Below are 6,000 nucleotides of genomic sequence, written 5' to 3'. Positions count from 1 at the left end.
CCTAAGAAAGAAGTATTATAAAGTGGTTATTTGTTTCTTAAACATGTCAATAAAATTAGTATGATTTAGTCTATAATGCAGCTGAAAAATTATGTGTATGCAATAGAAAACTGGACTAGAAATACTGCTGTAAACATAATAGACTTGACCTCAACTGGACTTGTTCCAGCAGCTCCTGAGACTGGGCTTCTATTGAATGAGCCTGAATTTCATTCCCTCTGATTAAACAGTGGTAGCCAACTCTCATGTAGCAGACACTGACTCTGGCCAGGCACTGTCCTAAGCACTTTACATATATTGACTCATGTCATCACCACAAAAATCCTGCGAGGTAGGCATTATTTCTTTTCTCTATTTTACAAAAGCCCTAACCCTAGCCCAAGATCACCCTGCTATTAAATGGAAGAGGCAGGATCAGGATCCAGGCTGCCTGGCACCAGAGTTCATGCTCTTAACCACTATGTTATGTTGCCTTTCGCTAAAATATAATTGACTTCTTTGATATCAACCTTTAATTCAATAGAGAGGAAACAGAAAGTAATTCCTGAAGGTATTGGTATGGCAGGCAATAATGCAATTCTATAGAGTAGATACTCAGAAATTTTTCTTTTATTCAATACAAGTAATAAACTATTATTGCTTTGAGTGATGGGGGTCTTACAAATTCATTTTTGTACTTTTATGATAGCTAGAGTAAAAAGGTATTCAGTAGAAAGACGCATGGTATCCAGAAGCAGGTATGAAAAAAATAAAATAAAATAAAGATGCAGATGGAATTTTCTACTGAGGCTAGGAAGATGCTAGCCTTTCCCTGGTTGTTTAAATATGTCATCTTTATACTTACAAGCCGCAATACCATGTAAGGTTTCAATCTGTTCCAGTAAGTCCTTGCTACTTTGTTAAGTCTCTGAGGGCTTCAAGCAGATACTTTTGATGTATTTTCCAGCTTTTCTATTTGCCCTCAGTGGGAAGGCTGGTCTGAATTATGTAGTTCACTATGCTGGAAGGTCAAGTCCCTGAGTCCCTGATTGACGATTTTACCATCCTCCATAACCTCTGAAACAGCGCCATCCAACAGAAATGCAGTGGAAGGCACACAGTAAATCTAAGTTCTCTAGTGGCCGTATTTAAAAAGTAAAACACGGGCCGGGTGCGGTGGCCTGTAATACCAGTACTTTGAGAGGCCGAGGCTGGTGGATCACCTGAGGTCAGGAGTTCGAGACCAGCCTGGCCAAAATTGTGAAACCCTGTCTCTACTAAAAATACAAAAATTAGCTGGGTGTGGTGGTGCACACCTGTAATCCCAGCTACTCAGGAGGGTGAGGCATGAGAATCATTTGAACTCAGTAGGCAGAGGTTACAGTGAGTCGAGATTATGCCACTGCACTCTAGCCTGGGCAACAGAGCAAGATTCCATCTGAAAAAAAAAAAATGTAAAACAAAACATGCACTTTGGGAGGCCGAGGCAGGTGGATCACGAGGTCGGGAGATTGAGACCATCCTGGCTAACACAGTGAAACCCTGTCTCTACTAAAAAATATAAAAAATTAGCCAGGTGTGGTGGCGGGCGCCTGTAGTCCCAGCTACTTGGGAGGCTGAGGCAGGAGAATGGCATGTACCTGGGAGGCAGAGCTTGCAGTGAGCCGAGATGGCGCCACTGCACTCAGCCTGGGCAACAGAGCGAGACTCAATCTCAAAACAAAATAAAACAAAACAAAAAAGCGAGGTAACATTGATTTTAAACCACATTTTAGGCCGGGTGCAGTGGCTCACGCCTGTAATCCCAGCGCTTTGGGAGGCTGAAGCAGGCAGATCACGAGGTCCGGAGTTTGAGACCAGCCTGGCCAATATGGTGAAACCCCGTCTCCACTAAAAAAAAAAAAATATATATATATATATACACACACACACACACACATATATAGACATATATACACACATATATATATTTCCACACTTGATTAATAAGTTGTTTTTTTGAAGATCTCTCTGCAAGAGCAAATGCAGGTAAGGAAGAAAATCTGAAGCTAAAATCAGAAAACCAATTTGTTAGACAACATATAGAAAATCTCATATCAGCTTCTGGTGTTTTTCAAACAACTGACACAGAAAGCAAAAGAAAATAAGGAATTGACACACTTCTGTTTTATAGAATCGCTGCTGATAATTTTTTTAAAACTTGGACAGATTCCAAAAAGTTACAGCACCTTTGTTTGTGGCTTCATTGAATATTTATGAAGAAAATGTCAGGTGTAGGCAAAATTAACAGCATTAACAGGAGACTTCCCTAAGTTTGTATATTATATGTCTATGAAAACATGCAAATGAATTGTAGAGACTTTATCATTACAGTTGCACATATTGGCCAGGTGCAGTGGCACATGCCTGTAATCCCAGCACTTTGGGAGGCGGAGGCAGGCGGGTTGCCTGAGGTCAGGAGTTCAAGACCAACCTGGCCAACATAGTGAAACCCCGTTTCTACTAAAAATACAAAAAAATTAGCCGGGCGTGGTGGCTCATGCTTGTAATCCCAGCTATTCGGCAGGCCGAGGCAGGGGAATTGCTTGAACCTGGGAGGCAGAGGTTGCAGTGAGACGAGGTCGCTCCATTGCACTCCAGTCTTGGTGATGGAGTGAGACTGCATTAAAAAAAAAAAAAAAAAAAAAAAAAGAATTGCATATATTTATGAAACTTAAAGATGAATGTTTGATCAAATTTGCCTTGATTTGTAGATTTAGCACTGTCTTTTATTATAGGGTTACTAAAATATACAAGAAAAATAACCACATGTTGTGAAAAGGTAACTGGAATCACACACTGAATGTGCAGCCTCATGTACCCTGTCCACCATCTTACGCCTACCTCTTCTCCACTTGCCTCTTCCTCTTTCCCTTCGTCGAAGGAAAAAATTGGTTTCACATTTGTAAAAGTCATTTTAATAGTTAATCATCTCAGAGAGTAACCTGCGCTTTAATTGTCTTTTTTTTTTTTTTTTTTTGAGACAGAGTCTTGCTCTGTCGCCCAGGGCTGGAGTGCAGCGGCCGGGTCTCAGCTCACTGCAAGCTCCGCCTCCCGGGTTTACGCCCTTCTCCTGCCTCAGCCTCCCGAGTAGCCGGGACTACAGGCGCCCGCCACCTCGCCCGGCTAGATATTTGTATTTTGTATTTTTTTAAGTAGAGACAGGGTTTCACCATGTTAGCCAGGATGGTCTCGATCTCCTGACCTCGTGATCCGCCCGTCTCGGCCTCCCAAAGTGCTGGGATTACAGGCTTGAGCCACCGCGCCGGGCCTAATTGTTGAAACTTAACCAAAATAAGATACAGAAAATATCTGTATCTGAGAAACAGCTAGGGCTTGTCATATTTGCTATTTAGTATTAAGACAGGAATGCTGGTTTTTCTTTAATCCATTTAAAACAGAGGGAAGCTATAAAGGTTTTTCTTTGAAACTGAATTGTCAACTTAGGAAGATTTGTTGTTAAAAATTTGTTTTTTTGGCCGGGCGCGGTGGCTCAAGCCTGTAATCCCAGCACTTTGGGAGGCTGAGACGGGCGGATCACGAGGTCAGGAGATCAAGACCATCCTGGCGAACACGGTGAAACCCCGTCTCTACTAAAAAATACAAATATCTAGCCGGGCGAGGTGGCGGACGCCTGTAGTCCCACCTACTCGGGAGGCTGAGGCAGGAGAATGGCGTAAACCCGGGAGGCGGAGCTTGCAGTGAGCTGAGATCCAGCCACTACACTCCAGCCTGGGCGACAGAGGGAGACTTCGTCTCAAAAAAAAAAAAAAAAAAAATTGTTTTTGCACAAAGTAACTCACTTCCTCTTATCTGGAAAGATAAGTTGGTCATGTGTATGTTTAAAATAGAAAATTTGGAGGAAAAATAGAAATAGGGTGAAAAAGTACTTGGTAAACAGTAGCAACGAACTGGAAATATTTTCACTCCAGATTTTGTTATCTCTGGCACAGAGCAGATCTTTTAGGAAATATATGTGAAAGTGGATTAAGTTTGACTACCTTATGTAAGCCACATCTGGAAGAAAACAGTTACAAAGACTTTGGTCTCTAGATTTATTTGTACCCAGCAAATCAACTTTTGCAAAATTCCTTTGCAGTGCATTATTATTAGAATTGTGAATGAAATAGGAGCCTTTCACGTATATGCTTATTGACAATCTTGCTCAGTATTTTATCTTACTTGTTCTCTCAGAACTTTCTGTAAACTCAACTACTTAATTTGTAGTCATCCTTTCTTGTTATCCTTTAACAAATTTTATTTTATTTATTTTTTGAGACAGGGTCTTCCTCTGTCATCCAGGCTGGAGTGCAGTGGCACAATCTCGGCTCACTGCAACTTCTGCCTCCCAGGCTCAAGCAATTCTCCCACCTTACCTTCCCTAGTAGCTGGGACTAAAGGCACGTGCCAACACACCTGGTTAATTTTTTTATTTTCTGTAGAGATGGGGTTTCTTTTTTTTTTTTTTCTTTTTTTTTTTTTTTGAGACGGAGTCTCGCTCTGTCGCCCAGACTGGAGTGCAGTGGCCGGATCTCAGCTCACTGCAAGCTCCGCCTCCCGGGTTTCCGCCATTCTCCTGCCTCAGCCTCCCGAGTAGCTGGGACTACAGGCGCCCGCCACCTCGCCCGGCTAGTTTTTTGTATTTTTTAGTAGAGACGGGGTTTCACCATGTTAGCCAGGATGGTCTCGATCTCCTGACCTCGTGATCCGCCCGTCTCGGCCTCCCAAAGTGCTGGGATTACAGGCTTGAGCCACCGCGCCCGGCCTGAGATGGGGTTTCATCACGTGGCCCAGACTGGTCTCAAACTCCTAGCCTCAAGCGATCTGCCCATTGTGGCCTCCCAAAGTGCTGGGATTACAGGCGTGAGTCACCACGCCCAGCCTGGCCTCAAATTTTAAAAATTTGTAGGTTCCATTTGGTAAAGAAATCAGTGTCGGCCGGGCGCGGTGGCTCAAGCCTGTAATCCCAGCACTTTGGGAGGCCGAGACGGGCGGATCACGAGGTCAGGAGATCGAGACCATCCTGGCTAACATGGTGAAACCCCGTCTCTACTAAAAAAAAAAAAAAAAAGGAATCAGTGTCAGAAGTAATGCTAAAATCTTATAATAGGAAAAGAGATCCACTAATATAGCCTACAGTTATTAGATTTGGGCTACTTTTAATCATGGAATAATCTTATATATTGGTGTAAGAGTTGATGAATGACTTTACCTGTATGAATTATAATATTCAAACTGGAAACATTTTGCATCCCTTTTGTGACCTCATTTACAGGCATTTAAATTGTGCTGCAATTCTGCTTTGCCATTTAATAAAAACCTGTTTCAGAAAAAAAAAAAAATCCAGTTTTGTATTTTATACTTATAGCACATCTCAATTTGAACTTTTCAGTGTCACATCTCAAGTGCTCAATAGCTTCTTGCAGTTAATGGCTACTGTATTAGACTACTCGGGTCTAAGCCCTCATCGCTTCTCCAAAAGCAGAGTTCTGATCAAAAGATTTCCTGTTTTGGCCAGGTGCAGTGGCTCGTGCCTGTAATCCCAGCACTTTGGGAGGCTGAGGCGGGAGGATTGCTTGAGCCCAGGAGTTTATGACCAGCCTGGGTGACATGGCGAGGTCCCATCTCTACAAAAAATACAAAATTTAGTTGGGTGTGGTAGCATGTGCCTGTGGTCCCAGCTACTCAGGGGGCTGAGGTAGGAGGATTGTTTGAGCCCAGGAAGTCAAGGCTGCAGTGAGTTGTGATCATGTCACTGCATTCCAGCCTGGGTGACAGAATGAGACTCCATCTCAAAAGATATAGAGGTAGATACAGAGAAAGAGAGAAGGAGGGAGGGAGGGAGAGAGAGAGAGAGAGAATAATATATTTAAAATATATTATAATGTAATTATCTATTTCCGATTTCAGCACTGTGGCTCACAACCTGTAATCCCAGCACTTCAGGAGGCCAAGGGAGGGAGGATCCCTTGAAGCCAGAAG

The sequence above is a fragment of the Trachypithecus francoisi genome, unplaced genomic scaffold, assembly GCF_009764315.1.
Source record: "Trachypithecus francoisi isolate TF-2019V2 unplaced genomic scaffold, Tfra_2.0 Lachesis_group5, whole genome shotgun sequence".
NCBI lineage: Eukaryota > Metazoa > Chordata > Mammalia > Primates > Cercopithecidae > Trachypithecus > Trachypithecus francoisi.
Note: the sequence above shows the minus strand (reverse complement) of the source record.